Source organism: Adiantum capillus-veneris, chromosome 11 (assembly GCF_014529385.1).
Source record: "Adiantum capillus-veneris isolate H3 chromosome 11, ASM1452938v2, whole genome shotgun sequence".
Lineage (NCBI taxonomy): Eukaryota > Viridiplantae > Streptophyta > Polypodiopsida > Polypodiales > Pteridaceae > Adiantum > Adiantum capillus-veneris.
This window is the reverse complement of record NC_140941.1, coordinates 81,910,586-81,927,429: the sequence shown is the minus strand read 5'-3', so window position 1 is coordinate 81,927,429 and position 16,844 is coordinate 81,910,586. Positions and strand designations below refer to the sequence as shown.

The 16,844-nt window shown below is 40.9% G+C and overlaps 1 pseudogene; it reads left to right on the top strand.

Annotated features, from left to right (window-relative positions):
- Positions 1-13,532: 13,532 nt before the first annotated feature.
- LOC147447542 (uncharacterized) lies at positions 13,533-15,557 on the top strand (annotated as a pseudogene).
- The last annotated feature ends 1,287 nt before the right edge of the window (positions 15,558-16,844 follow it).

Genomic DNA, 16,844 nt, shown 5'->3' with positions numbered 1-16,844 from the left:
ACTTTGGTTCGTAGAGTTTCACACCTCCCACCATGATCTGAAGTTTCTCATTGGCGAGATAATCTGCTTCCTTGTTGAGGGTTCTCACAACATGCTGTACCTGTGTAGCTTCAAAGTTCTTTATCAAAGCCTTCACCTATCTAAGCCACTCCACTAGAGTAGGGTTCTTGCACTTCCATATCCCTTGGATTTGCCTAATAACTAGTAAGGAATCACCTCTTATTATAAGTCTTTCGATGCCAAGTTTTCTGCATTCTTCAAGCCCCAACTTTAAGGTGACATACTCAACCTAATTATTATAATGAACATTTTCCAAGGTGATACCTTTCTTAACAAGAACTTCCCTTTGTGGACTTAGAATAAGAACCCCCCCTACTGCCTAATCGTGTTGTCGTCGGTAAGCTTCATCAAAGCATAAAATGTGTGCATTGTCCATCTCCTCCTCATTATTTTGTGGTGTAGCTTTGTCTCCTGGCTTTGGTGACTCTTTCCTTTCTCTCACTTTGTATGTGAGAATGTCTGCAAGACCTGCCCTTGTGCTATCTTCACAAGAAAAGTGTATTCAAACTCTTGAAGTTCTAGAACCCATTTGGCTATCCTAGATGAGAGGCTCATGTGTTGCACAACATATGGTAAATTGTTTTCCATGGTGAGAATGACAAATGGTGCAGGTAAGAGATATGATCGAAACTTTCTTACCGCAAACATAATTGTGAATACCACCTTCTCCATATCGGTGTAGCCCTTCTCTGCAGCGGTCATGACTTTGCTTGCAAAGTATACTGGCCTCATGTAGCATGTTTTTGGGTCTTTTTGCATGAGAACTACACCGATGGCCTCCATTCCTACACTTGGCGTGATGTAATATGTATCCTTTGGATTTGGTGGCATTATTGTTGGAAGAGAGTTGAGAATGCCCTTTACTTCAGTAAAGCATTATTCGTGTTCCTCTCTCCATTCAAATGTGGGTTTGTTTGCTAGCTTGTGCAAAGGTGCAATAGCTTCCGCTAGAAGGTGAATGAAACGAGACATGTACATTACTTTGTGGTTGAAAGTCATGAGCTCCTTCGTTGTCGTTGGTGGTTGTAGTGACAAGAGAGCACTTACTTTTGATGGATCCACTTGAATTCCTTGCAAAGAAACCACATGACCTAGAAATACCACTTGTGACTCTGCAATGTGACACTTCTCAGGATTAAGTTGTCCTCCAAATTGATGAAGCCTCCTAAGCCCCTCCTCAACTTTTTGGCAATGAAGTATTTGGCTACTATAGATACAGAAGTCATCCATAAAAACCCTAATTGACTTTCCAAAGAAGGGCTGAAAGACAAGAGTTGTAAACCTTATAAAGGTACTAGGAGCATTTGTGAGCCCAAATGGCATCACTCTATAGGCAAAGAAACCCCAAGGTGTGATGAAAGTGGTTTTTAATTGATCTTATTCTACTATTCTGATTTGAAAATACCCTGAATACCCATCACACACTGTGTAACATTCATAGCCGGCTACTTCGTTTAAGATTTCATCTTGGAAAGGAAGAGGAAAATGATCCCTCTTTGTTGCAGCATTGAGCGGTTTGTAGTCAACACAGACTCTCCATTTTCCGTTCTTTTTAGGAGTTACTACAATTGGGGACACCCACTCAGAGTTAGACACACGGTAAATGAAACTAGCTTTGAGGAGTCGGTTAACCTCTGTCAAAAGTGCCTCTTGTTGTATTTTTCCTAGGCGCCTTAGCTTTTGAGCCACAGGTTTAGTACCTGGTTTTAATTCTATGCCATGCTCTATAACATCCACACCTCTAATTTGTGAGTAATCAGTGATAAACAAATTGGGATACCTCTTGAGCATATCGATGTAGGACCGCTTCTCCTTAGGGGTAAGATCTTTTGCAAGCATCCTCTCAAAGTCTTCAAAGTGCTTGTGGTCACCTTTGTCATCCTTTGTTTGCTCCTTTGTTGGGTCAACCTCTATTGATGCAGTTTTTGATGTGTTGAAGATGATTCCCATTACCTCCGAAGATGATTCTTCTTCGCTATTGGATGTAGTGGTTGAACTTTCCTCGTCGCTTGAGCCAAAACTCTCTTCACTTTCTTCATCAGTCGTGGTCTCATAGTTGATGTCGAGCTGCTTTCCTTCATGCCAATCGTATACTACATGTTGCCCCTTTTTGAGAATCAATTGTCCTCGTCCCCATTTTTTATCTGCATTCACAGCAATGAGCCAAGGCCTCCCTAGGATGATGGGATAGCCCTCCCCCTTGGCTGGCATAACATACATGTCCACACGTGCATCTACATTACATACAGAAACTTTTACATTCTCGATGATCCCTAGGCACTTCACACTTGCATTGTTGGCCAGCCTAGCTTGACAATTAGAGGATTTAGTGATTTCAAGCCCTAGTCTATTCATGGCTCTTTCCGTGATCACACACATTTGTGCTCCACCATCAACATACACATTGGATACCTTCCTACCCCTTACATAAGCATCTACAATAGGTTCCACATCTTGTTGTGGCTTTGAAGTCAATGCCTTTACTGTCACCTTTTCTTTCTTTCTTGGGAGTCTTGTGCTTACAAGTTTGGACCAGTGCTTTCTCACCTTGGGTGATAGATGTAGGAGTTGAGGCCAAGAAATATTGGGCTTTTGAGTTTGCAAATCTTCTAAGATGTTGTAGGGTTCCATATTCTTTCCTAATGGAAAATCGTTGATGCCGATCTCCCTTCGCCTTGACCTCTGCTTCTTGCCTCCTTCCTCCTTCTTTGACTTTTTCTTCCTCTCCTTCCTTGCAGGTTCTGACTCTTCATTCCTTGTGTCTTCATCCTTGTTGTGTGCTCTTGTGCGCTTTTCTGCTGGCATAACATCAAAATGTATAGGGTTCACCTCTATCTCCTCTTCCAGCTTTATGACGTTTACTCCTCTCTCTTCCTCCACTGGTGGGACAGGAGGGATGTTTGCCATTGGAGGTGGTGGTGGTCGACGAAGAATTTGTTGGGCTTGAGCATGCTCTTGCTGCACCATGAGCGGAGGGGGTCTAGGAGGGTATATGTCCCCTGGAAGCCTTCTAGGGTGAGGGCAATTATACATGCCATGACCAACTTCGTTGCAATTCCAGCATCTCAACTCTTGTGCTTGACGTCGTTGATTGCGATTCCCTTCTCTTGGTTGTCGTTGTTGGGGTAGGCCCTGCACTAGATTCAAGGTGAGACTCTCTAGTTGTTGAGTTAATCTTTGCAAGATCTCTTGTTGTGATCCTTCCCCTATTTGTGAAGTTTGGGCAAGAGAGCCCCTAACTTGTGCTCCCATGCTTGGTGAAGAATCCCTCTCAATGACTTCATTTAGGTCCCTTGTTCTATGTGCTTGAAAATTTAACTTCTTGAATTTGACCATGGCCACCTCACGTGCTTCCTCAAATGTTGATGGGAATTTTAACTCTACCTTGGTCTTCAAAATTGGATACAAGCCAGCCATGAACCTATATTTCTTTAGAAAGTTTGGTGCACCACCTTGGTTTTGTAAGGTAGCCTCCCATCTATCCCATAGGTTAAGGAAAACGGCCTCATAAGATGGGTAGTCTTCAAACAATACCTGTTTATGTTGAAGTAGACACTTCCAAAGACCCTCTGGAGTATCTCCTTGCCCAAATTTGGCAAGAAAAATTGCACGTAGCCTCTCCCAATTGGTTTTGTTTTGAGGTTGCAAGGCCTCGTACCATGCCTTAGCCTCCCCTTTGAGAACGAGTGGAAAAGCACGCAGCTTTACCTCGTCTTGATCTCTCCCAGAGATGAGGTGTGCCATCTCCAAATTATCCAGAAATTCTTGTGCATCCTCACCATTTTTAGAATGAAAGGTAGGAAAAGTGCTTGACATTTTTACAATACAAGGAGGCTTGTGTACCACAAAGTTTTGACTACGATGAATGATCACATCAAAATGAAAATATATACATCAAGTGTTAGTTCATAATTTATCATAGGCAAAATAAAAGGGTTGATTGAGGCATTAATTTCATTAAGGCGAGTGGATCAAAAAATTCTCCTAATGGTTGCTTGAAGTCTAAATTTTGTAGCAATTATGATGTGCACAAATTGACGAGCTATGGGTGTAAAAGGAGAAGCAGCTCCAGGTCGGTTCATGTGACAATGTGTTCTCCTTTTTCTTTCTCTTGAAGAAAGTTTCCTTTGAGTGGATCGCTATCTAAGCGCCTCTTGTCCCTGCCTCAAAACAAAATAAAAACATGGACATCAAATGAATCATCATAATTAATGAATGGAAGAATGATGGGATTTGGAGATGCCAAGATTTCACCAAGTCTTTCTGCTCCAAACATAAAAACAATGCGTTGTTGGTAAAAAAAATTCGATCTCACAAATGTTAATTCTGATGCGTTATGAAAAATGAAAAGCATATGGTGAAACTCTATTGTTCATGAGGAGAATAGAAGGCAATTAGGAAAGTCCCTCAGTGGGGGCACCACTTTTATGAGAGCGGATTTTTTGAGATGGGGCTCAACTCAAGTCTCCCACCAGACAACCACTCCGTGAGACCCTACACACGCATATTTCTTAGGAGCACCACCCTCTTTTATGGAGAAAGAAGGAAACCAAAACAAACCATATACAACACACACACACTCACACCTTCCTTATGTGCTTCAACACAAAATGCCCTTCAACCATTCAACACACACTCCTTAAGCAATCCCTTTGAACACTGCACAAACTCACATGCAAAGATTGACCTTCATCATATTAGTGCTCATATACTTCTAAGAAAAGCAAGCACAAAACCTCAAAACTCAAAACACCATAATGCACAAATACTTGACAACTCCTTTCCTTTCCCAAAAGAAGAGACTACTTACACACATAAGGCGGCATGCATAGAGAGCTCTTCTCCATCTATGCAGCCCCAAGACTTACTTACACACAACATAAGGAGAGAATCCAAGAAATTAGACACCATGGTGCACAAAAAACTTTCTCAACAAACAAGCAACCCAATGAGCACAAAATATGAGAAGCTGCCAAGATAGGCTTACCAATTTTACATGCGTTTAGAGAAAAAGTGTGACGACGACACCCCAATTGCAACAATTTGTTGATCAAACCATGAGATAGATCATTGAACTTGATATCCTTGCTCTCATATAGAATCTAAAATCCTTATTTAGGGATGAGTATGGTAAGAGAAATCTTTGCAAGAGAATGGTAGCAATAGCATATTGATGCTCTCTCTATGGTGCCGCTTATGATAGCGAGCTTAGGAAACGGATAGGGAGACAAGAGGAGAGAGAGATTAGGGCTTCCCTAACCTTAGAGGAGCTTATTTGCAGCAATGGAGTAGGTGTGTGTAATTTTGTGCTTGCCAAAGGGCCTTTTTATAGTTGTACAAGACCTTGGGTTATGTTAAACTTGACTAGGGTAGGTAATTAACCATAGTTAGCTTCCCTTTTGACCATTCCTTCAATTATGCAAATAAGGGACTTATTTTTTCATTAAAAATAGCCTTTTAGGTCGTGGAGGCTCCATGAGGGTTGATAATGTATGTGGGCCCCACCATGATGTCCCTCCAGTGGCTCCTGCAGAGTGTCCCCATCCTGTTTGTTGTGTCTCTGGAAGCATCTTGAGCCGACCCCTCCACGTGCAAGTGGTTTTTAACTCTCCACTGGTATTTTAGAATGTTGGATAAGTCAATAAAACTTTTCACCTTTGTGGTTTACCTGATTGTAACTTTGACCTGTAGTAACAGTGTCCGCAGCACCTTGTTTTCACAATAACTTTCAGTCTGTAACTCAGAATTGGGTGCTGTAAAAGGAAAAGTTGACCTTCTCAAAGTGTTTAAGCTGATTTTGGAGTGTTCCTCAAGTATACCCACGAGCTAAGGCGTTCAAGATGCATCCAAAACACCTTTTGAACCAAGTCTCCTTGTAGGGGGCCCTTTAGCATGCATCCAAGGTGTAGCATGCTTTTTTCAAAAGAGAATCCACCTTAAACAAATGAGGTAGGCTCCAAAAAAGTTTGATTTATTGGGGATATACATTATATTTAAGATTTGTTGACCAACACAAGTAATTGATCCAAGAGTTGGGTCACATAGTGGTGGGGAAGGGAAGGCCTACAAGGTTAACCCTACCCTTGAGAGAAGATGGGTAAGATAAGTGCCCATAAATTATTTATTTACAAATTATGGGATGTAGATAGGTATTTAAATTAGTAAAGGTAATTAGTTAAAAGAATATGCAGAGAAAAAACTAGGAGCGTAGAATTAAGTTTACTATTTACATTCAGCATGAAAAGAGAAATATGATGTAAATGCATAAAGATCTAATAAGGGTAAGGTGTTAGTATGGAAAAAGGCTATTACGGAAAGAGAGAATGAACACTAGGTTAAAACTTTGATAAAAAATATATACATTTGAGTAGAAATGTAGTGCAAATGCAAGGTTACCATTTAACGCTACTCATATTAGCCCTCCCCCTTCATCTAGGATATATTATGGGCCTTCACCACCCATACCATATTGGATGGCTATGAAACTTTGCAGCGGTGGTGAAATGGTTCTCATCCCCACCCACAAAAAGTCTCGTAGTCATCCAATATGTTTTGGGTGGTCGCGAACCATACTATGTGCTCAAATGGCCATACGGGCCATTTTAGCACATAGTATGGGCCTTGACCAGCCATACCAGTTTGGATGGCTATGCAACTATTTAGGGGTGGAGGTGAAAAACATTTTCCTACTTGTGCAAATTTACACAGCCATCCACTATGGTATATGAGATCAAGGCCGATACTATGCATAATGCGCTAAAATGGGTTGTATGAGCCAAACGGCCCCATTTAGCACATAGTATGGATCGGGACTGCTCAAACCATATCGGATGGCTACATGAATTTTCAAGGGTGGGGATGAGTCCCATCCCCCCACTTGTACAAAGTTTCACCCCTGCTCACACACCTGCGCTACTCTCTGTCGCCGAAAGCCTTTCTTTAGCTGCTCGCTCTGCCTGGATTTTAAAAAGAAAACAATTGCTTTTGTTGTGTTTTATTTTTAGCTCCTATTCTAGCAATGATTCACATGCCACATCCCCAAGGCCACTTAATTTGGCATACTGTTGAGTATAGTCTTATTGATCAAAGAATTTTTCAACATATGTTTTTCGAAGAATTTTTACCACTTTCATGTTGGCCATCGCTGCAATCAATGTTCTTCATGTGGCTTCATCCTGGAAATTAACTCCCCAAGCCCTTATGTTCATCTCTCAACTTCCGGCATTGCCAAACACAACATATGACACAAATAGAAATTCATCAAAAGATTTCTTGCCACTACCAAATTGGCCTTTGCTTCCTTTCAATGTATTCCAAGTAACACCGCCCCAGAAAATAAGATCGTGTTCAAATGACACCATCTCGGATAATAAAGTCCTCAAACCTTAAAGATCACTACATTTAGCATACTTATGTGCAATTGCCAGTACTACAAAACACCATATCAAAACCTCACATGTTTTCACCAAAACCTTAAAAACAATTAGACGAATCCTGTACTTTTCTCCTAGTGAAAGCAAAGCATTACGACATCCATCCCCTTTGAACGTGCACATCCTCCGGCATGTGCCAACTGTCTTCAAGTTGTTAATCTTCATAAGGAAAAGTATTTCTAGAAGCATATTCTAGCGGATACATCTCATCATCTTCTTGACATTCTCTAGAATCTAGGTCACCCAAAACCACCTGTCCTTCACGCTTCTTGAATAATTTGATTCTATTCCCTGCAATGGGCACTCTAAGATCAATTCCATCAAGTTCACTGAGCTTGTAGGTTCCATTATCATAAACGTGCATCACAACATACAATCCAAACCATCTCTTGACCATCTTATGCATGGCTGAAGATTGATTTCAAACTGCTATCAGAAACAAGTACCCAATCTTCATCTTTGATAGTATATGGTCTCAACCTATGCTTATTGTCAAATGCAGCTTTATTGTTCAACCATGCCTCCTTGAGCTTATCTATTGCGTGGTCAATGTCTTCTTGGCATCAATCAAGTTGTCAAATGCGATAACAAGCAAATCTTCAATTGGCGTACCTAATTCACATGACAATATGGTCCAAGAAATAATTGCCTCTTCTGTAGGCATGATTGGCTTTTTCCCATACATAAGTTCAAATGACATAAATCCTGTAGCTGAGCTATGAGTAGTTTTGTCAGTCCATAAGGCAAAAGGTGAAAGTTTAGGCCAATCATCAATTCGTCCTTGACAAGCCTTTGCCAAAGCTTTAAAAATAGGTGGATGTCTTCTTTCACTTTTCCCATTGCATTCCGAATTATATGTTGTAGTAAGATCCAACTTGATTTCCAATCGATTAAAGAACTCATAAGCTTCATTTGCATCTAATTCTCCTCTATCAGCAGTAATCTTCCCAATGCAACCATATCGGCAAATCATGTTCTCAAGTAGAAACTTGCATACTGAGCTTGTAGCTTTGGTATGCAAAGCTCTTCCTTCAACCTGGTTAGTGAGATACTCTCTAGCATAAACAATATACCTCATTTTCCAAATACTGAATGGCATAGTGATCAATTCTACAATCCACTTTTAATGCATAGCCAATGGAGAAGTAGGATACAACTCATTTCTATGTCACACATTTGAATACTATTGGCAAACTGTGCAAGTCTCCACAAATCAAGAAATATCTTTGTACATGCCTTTCCACCAATAGTGGTCTTTAATCTTGACTTATGTTTCCAAACACCTCTATGTACTGCCCATAAATTCTCATGAAACTCTTTAATTACATGCTGCTGTTTTTCTTTATCAAAAGCCACTCTCCATCATAAATATCCTCTAAAAAAGATTCAAAAATATGAGCAAGAGCACTACATCTAGCACTACATCCTCCTCATCTTCAGACCTGGCTCTTGATAACATACCTTCTATCAGATTGTCCCTTCCTACAATCTGAGAGAATTCAGGATTAAAAGACTTAATGAAAGCTATCCACCATAACACAGCAACATCCGGATTCAGAAATTCGTGATCATTCCTATCAATGGAAAACAATCAATATCCACTACACATGAAGCTCCAATAAAATACTCCTTGTCAAACTTTAGAGCAGTAGCAATGCCCCAAATCTCTCTCTTAACCTATGGGATAACTTTGTTGGCGAGTGTTAAGCACCTTTGCACCAAACCAAATAGCATATCTATGACCATATTCATCATTTGGACCAATAACCCATCCAATGCCTGCCGGACTAGTGTCAACCGTCAAAATCACTGGACTTCTACATTTGTAATCAACCTTCCTTAAGGTGGGAGCTTCCAAAAGCATCTTTTTCAAAAAATTTATGGCCTTTGTATGAGCATCTTCCCACACAAATATTTTTCCTTTTCTTAACAACTAGTAAAATAATTATGCAACATGAGCAAAGTGAGGCAACCAAGGTCCAAATACGATAAAACACGCAAGCACCCAAAAATTGACGGACTTCAGTAACTGATGTGCATGCGTCCTTCATCCTTTATATTGCTTCTACCTTAGTTGGGCTTGGTCGTCATGCATGTGGCCCACACATATGTCCAACAATCAATATTTCTTTGGTACCAAAAACTAATTTTTGACATGAAAGTGCTAGATTTACCTCTTAAAGTTTGGATAGAATATCCTCACAATCTGCAATGTGTTTAGTAACAAAGTTTCGACACCGCCTCTCGTCATCTTTCAAACCTTCTTCATAGACCTTGATTGGCAAATCATCAATAAAAGGCATAGTAATGTGAGGAATGAATTCTCTTAACTCTTTATTCATGCCATTCATCATGTGAGAAACAGACTTTGTGGCACTTTGTGGTAAAGTGCACATACTTACCAACCCAAGTGGCGTGTGCATAGTAGTAAGATCCCTACTCTCCAAAGCTAGTTGAAACTAATCCTAACCTGAGTAAACATCACCCATGAAGTATAAAGCCCTACCTGCAAAAGCTTGTGCAAACTTGTCCACAATTGGACATGTGCCCACATTGCAAATTGTTACCTTATTTACTGGCTCCATGTCCTGAATAAATCGCAAGGCTCCATTCTTTTTTGAGACGGTGAACCATCAACTAGAATAAGGTGCACAAGATGGCTTCAAAATAACCATACATATCTTTTCATTTAACAACTTAATAAGGGTAGATGGGCTTTAGGAACATGCCGAATAGGAAACAAATTCCATGGCATATGTGGAATTATAAAGATAAGCATAGGTGCTACAACATTTGGATCTACACATCCAATCTCAGTGGGCTCAAAAGAAAAGGGCTCACCATGTTTTGCAAGCATCTCTTGAAAGCACTTGATCTCCTCATCAGTAAGAAACCCTTCTTTGCCAATGACGACTTGCTTCTAGGTCCCTTTAGTAAATTTGTGGCCAATGTTCTTGGGATCCTGTAGCTTTGGTTGTTGTGAATCTTTCTCAATAACCTCCTCACTTCCCCCTGGGAGAGGGGTAGCTACAGGCCTCACCTTCTTTGCAAAACAGTCTTGTACTTTGTATCCACCTGCACTTCAAAAGCACCACCCAATTCTCTTCTTACCTTCATTAGAATGTTATGCATGTCCATCAAATGCACTTGCACAAATTCAATCCCATCTTGCAATCACACTTCTCAATAACTTCAAACTCTAACATCGTATCAACATAAGAAACTTCTTCAAAGACCCCTGAGATAACATCATCATAAGAACACTTACCACGTATTGCTTCTCCTACTTAGGTAGCTCCTTGAACTTCCTGTATGAAACTGAACCTTTTGATGTTAGTTCCAGAAACCCCGAAGAAAAAGTCCCTTCTTGTGATAAATTCTTCTTCTCTGTACCACTATAGTCTTGCTCTATACTGGCACCCCAAGAAAATCGTGAGCAAACCTATACTCTTTGAACTCTTTGCAAATCCTTGGCAAAGGCTGATCTCGTAAGATTTCTTTATTCCTAACATGATCAACACAAACAATAAAAAACTGAACCGCTCTTTTAACATCTTTGCTTCAGATCCTTGCATATGCTGAACCATCATCCAACACCTTTGTCTCAATGCGCAGAACTGTGATGTAAGGTTGCCCTAGAATAATTGGATAGGAGGATTGCTCCTGTATAAAAAAAATATGTACATCACAAACATCTCCAATCGTAACCGTGACACTTGCATATGCTCCATATAATTCGCCAAAGGTTGGGTGTTGGCAGCTTGAATCCGCCAACCGTGATCCATATCAATAGGCCACTTTGGTCTCTGGTACAAGCTCTTTGACATGTGCTAAAATAGGCTCATCAATATCACCAATCTTAAGAACTGTCTTTCTTCTTGTAAGCTTCATTAAAATCATCACAATTTTTGCATATATGATCTAAACTATCACACCACATGCATCCTTTATCCCAAGCCTTTTGTGGAGGATGTTGTCTGGGCTCTAAAGAAGATCCACTTGCACTCAAACCATTAAGTTTAACAGCTTTCAAATTCAAATTCAACTCTTGTATACCTTTTACTAGCTTGTCAAGGTCTGGCTCTTCCAGCTTGGGCTTGGGCTTCTCCACTAGATCCTCTTCAAGTGCTTCCATAGGATCAACCACTATGAACTTTTTCACCCTCTTTTGTTGCTTCACAATCATATTAATAGCTTTTGTAACCAATTTCCAATCAGAAGTTAAGCCTAACTCACCCGATGAATCTTCGATCAAGTGTACCAAACTCTTCAGAATCTACCGCTTGGACAAATAGTTTGACCTTTTTGGCTGCATTGTTTTTGCTCAGCAGTAGTAGATAACTATTAAAACTTCTTTTCAAAATCTCGTAGCAATTCTTTTGCGCAGATAATCCTTTATCCTTCTGTTGTATTAATTTCATTTATCTCTGCTTAGTAACCCGTTGAGAATCTTCAAGGAAGTACTCCTCTTGTAAAGCTCATCTTTCGCTACCAAAGTCCCACCCTGGCTCAGTTTCGCATCGGGTTCACCAAAGATGTTGGGGAAAAATAAGTGCGGTTAGTGAGCCGGGATCAACAGTGGGTTGCTTGCTATGGGAACTAGTGAGAGAAACAACACAAAATAATATGTTGGAGTTGCAAGCGACACTTTAGAATTCAACTTTTTAGTACTATCAACTGAAAGTTCGACTAGAATAGAACTACAATCAAAACCAAGGAATCTAACAGTCTGCTTAAACACAAGCAGTATGCACAAAAAACGGAGCCCTTTATCAAAAGAGCACGAGAAACTATATCTCGCCTTTCCCTTTCCAATGTCTCCTTTATCCACTTATTCTATCCTTGTGCTTCTCTCTTGCCTCTGCTCGTAGTGCTTCACTTGCACTTTAATCTCTCATCTTTGCTTGCAGTGGAATTAACGCTATGTCTCTTCAATTGCTCATTGGCCTATGTTTGCAATGTTCTCTCTTGCCTCTGTTGCTCGTCCTTGTATATACTCACCTATACCTTATCTACTCCCTGTAGTCGGTGGCCCTTTTAACTACAAATCCCCGAGTCTTGGCCTTCAGCAACTCTCCTCCTTGTCATCGGCTCCTGCAACTCGTCCTTGCTACAACTCCTACAGTGCAAGCCGACTACAACGGGTGCATCTTTCTCTTTGCATGTGGTCACTGATGCCTTGGCCTGTTGACAGCCTCCACTTTGCTTTTTGATTGCAGCTATGGCTCGACCCTTGCTTTCTTAGGCTCCTCTCGGCCTCTTTAGCTGCAAATGACGACGCCCTGATCTCCTCGTGCTGCTCTTTGCCGGCTCATTCTCCCTGCTTCTCTGACGCCACTCCACCTTGACGACGCCCTCCTTACCTGCTTCTCTGATGGTGCTGCTCCTCGACGGTGGCCTCCTTACTTGGTGTTTTTTACTAGCCACCTTATTGCCTTGCTGCTCGAAGGCGGCGTCTGTAGCTTGACTCGACCCCTGCTCACACACTTGCGCTACTCTCTCTCGCCGAAAGCTCTCACATTGCTCCTGCCCTACGTACTGCTACTCTCGGACTTCTTTATTTTGCAATTGGCGGTGCGCTTTTCCCTCACTCGTTTTGGCCTGCTAAAGAAAGGCCTTAGTGTTGGGCTAGCTTGGGCGTTCTTTCACGGATGGCATCCACATGGACTGCCAACACTTTTTGAGGTGAGAGGCGTGCGAAATTTTGCTTAGAGCCGTCTGCAGGAACGAAGAGGACGGATTGGGGCTTGTCAGAGCTCAGCATCTGAGCATGCGCGCCATCCCTCACCTTGTTTTTCACGTGTGGTGTTGCTCATTGCAAGGAAGTCAAATCTGCCTGCAGTAGCACATGCGAGCTTGACGTGTCCTCAGGATTTCCATCACCTCAGTTTTTTACAAGCTGTCCAGATGTCTCCTTGAGGCTCCTGCACTTCACCAAATGTAGACATACTCCTGCAGACCCTCGATTACCTCAGAGAGAGAGAGAGACAGAGAGAGAGAGAGAGAGAGAGAGAGAGAGAGCGCATCTGTTCAGGAAGCATGGTCAATTGTGCGTATGGCACTTGTAATACAACATCCTCCCTTTTCTGCTACTAGTAGTGTTGTGATAGTGGAGTGTTTGCCCCACAAAATTCGTTGATGTGACCCTACATTTTTCCACAACAGGTGCCAAGGTGCTGCTAGAGTGCAAGGATAGCCATGGGAAGGTAACCCTATCAAAGGCGGCAGACACAAGCATGATAGGAACATATGCCATCAAACTGGATGGCTCACAAAAGCTGGATGGTTTCTCTGTGAGGCTTGCAGGTAGTAGTCCGAAAAGCACTTGTGTTGGTGTGGGTGTTGCAGCCCGCCCTCTTGAGCTTTCCTGGAAGCTCTTCGGAATGGCCATGTACACCGCAGAAGGTCTCTTCTACAAGCCCTCCAAACCCATGTCCTTTTGCCCAAATGCGAAAAAGACTACCCCTAGCCCCAAGGTCTCTTTGCCTCCTCTCCCTTTCACAAATTTCTCGGCATGCACTGCACAATGAGTACAATTGGGACATTTTTTTATTTGCAATCTGCTTAGGTTTGAATCATTATCTGCTTATGTTACATTGGTACATTTGGTTTATTACAATTTCCTAACAGTAAATACAATCAGAACATTTGTTATTGCAAATTACTTCAAGGGTTTGAATCATTTTCTGCCCATGCATGTTTAACTCTGTGTGGATCTTGGAATGAATGGTAGGTTAATCAATGGTATTGCAAATTACTATTGGAACATTTTATATTGCAATTTTTTAAGGGTTTGAATCATTTTCTGCCCATCCATGTTTAACTCTGTGTGGATCTTGGAATGAATGGTAGGTTAATCAATGGTAATGCAAATACCTCTGAACTTAGTAAAGTCTAGCTTAGGTAGGAGTTGAAGTAGATTTACAATGTGTGCAAGATGCTAGTCCATCAGGAAGCAAATGAAATAAACTGGGTAGTCTCCCTTCGATGTGCATTGCGTGCATTGGTGAATCGGATTGATACCATTGAGCAAGAAATTGAAAATTTAGATTCATCAAGGTAGCTGATTGGTGATATAGTAATGTTATTGATGCTTGCATACCAAGGGCTCTGCATGAGTTGGTTGACAGGTGTTTTAATAAGCTTGAAGCTCGATGGATAAGGGCTCTCTTATGCCAAGTGCATGCATGTCATAGTGCTCTCTCGAACTGTTTGGCGGCTTATCTGAACCAGCCAAGTCTTTATGGGGGTTTTCCCACTTGGGATGTTGATTGATGTCTATGAAGCTTCCTCTACAATGTCTTGATCTGAGAGAGATGCTTGCCACAATTATGCTTGGATAGAACCTTGCCACTGGTTTTTTGCTTAGGTTAAGATGATTTCCAGTTGAAATGCAAGGTCCTTTGGTGATCACATAGTCTGCTACCTCTGTGGCACAACTCTCTGTTGATAAACTTCTTTTGGTCGAAGCACGTTGGAAGTAACCTCAGACATCTTTTGCAGGGACTGGTTGAACCCTCAATACAAATGCTATTGGAGAGTGTGTTCACCAAAGACTAAGGTTGGAATGTGGTGAAATTAACCGTGTGTTGCTTCAGGAAAGCATTGTTGCTACTCTCAATGCTTTCAACAGTCTGCCCTTCTACTATAATGCTATTGAGGTGAGCACGGATGTATTGAATTAGATGGTATTTAATGGATGCAGAGTAGAGGGCAAGGAAAATAGCATGATGTATAGGTTTTATCTAAGGACAAGAAAGTGTATATTTGTATGTGATATGTTGTTCATCATGGCATAGTATTAGGGAACATATTTTAAATAGTCAAATTGTGTGTGTGTGTGTGTGTGTATACAGTATGTTGGAAGACTCTTTTTTAAGGCATCTAGAGAGACACACTATGAGTTATTGATCAATTCATGTGTTGCACACGCCGGTGAACTATCATTTCAACCAGGCTCTCGCAGGCTCGAACAAAGAGGTTCTTAAGTGGGCCTTGAATTTCAAACGAGCAAACTCTGGCTACCATGGAAAAGCCAAGTGCCTCCTCACTCCTTGCAGATGAATTATTGATTAGCCATCTTAATTTCTTCAATAGGTGACGTCCCGATCTGAGGCTCATATGTTGCTTATCATTAAGGCCACTATGTGACTGTTTAAGCTAACCATAATCCTTACATTCATATCTTTATATATATTCTATATATATATATATATATATATATATATATATACTATACATATAAACTTAATTCCATCACCATATCTACAATGCACTTACACAATTGATGATGCCTTGAATCCTGATGTATAAGCCCTGGCTCTGCCTGTTAGAGCTCGTAATTGCAATCCATGTTGTATCATCACGGAATTTTTTTTGATGCAAAGGATCTAGAAACTTTGTTTGAGCAAGGAAATGTGATATCGCGTCTGCTATATCAACGTGGAAAACCTGAATGAGCTTGGACAGTTTTTGTTCGTGTGCTCGGACTATTGAGACTTAATAGCAAGTGAGATTGTAGTAAATGCTAACTGAGCCATACTTGTATGTTCATAAACCATACCTGCATGAAGAATTCCTTACTCGTGAAAAATGATATCCAATATTTGGGAGAAATATTTAAGATAATTAGGTTGATGTGGGCATTAACGAAAATCTAAATTCATCAATGGGAACACTAAAGTGAAGATGTGAAATTTGGTATTTGGTATTTTCACCCAAAGTAGAAACCAACTTTTAGCCCTATCGCTCAAGAAATGGTATTTGAGCTATCACCTCTTGAGGGAACATGTGACAACAAAACATCGTAGATCTTACAAGTTTAAACAAGCGGTTAACTTTCCTTGAGTTTGCCCTTGAATTCTACTTTCCTTGAGTTTGCCAAGAAGAAATTTTAGAAAATTTCATTGGCAGGCCCTCGTGATCCCTCACCTTGTTTTTTTTGACAGCATTCTCTTCAGCCGCTCGCTCCGCCTCGGTTTTTATATTTTAACAATAGATTTTGTTGAGTTTTATTTTAATCTCCTATTCAAGAGATGATTCACATGCCACATTCGGAAGGCCACATAATTTGGCATACTGTTGAGCAAAGTCTTATCGATCAAATCATTTTCCAACATATGTTTTCCGAAGCATCTTTAGCACCTTCATGTTGGCCATTGTCGCAATCAATGTTCTTAAAGTGGCTTCGTCCTAGAAATTAATTCCCCAAGCCCTTATGGTCATTTCTCAACTTATTGGCACCGCGAAGCACAACATATGACACAAATCAAACTCCATCAAAAGCTTTCTTGCCACTTCCAGATTGGCCTTTGCTTACTATCAATGTATTCCAAGTCACGTCGTCCCAGA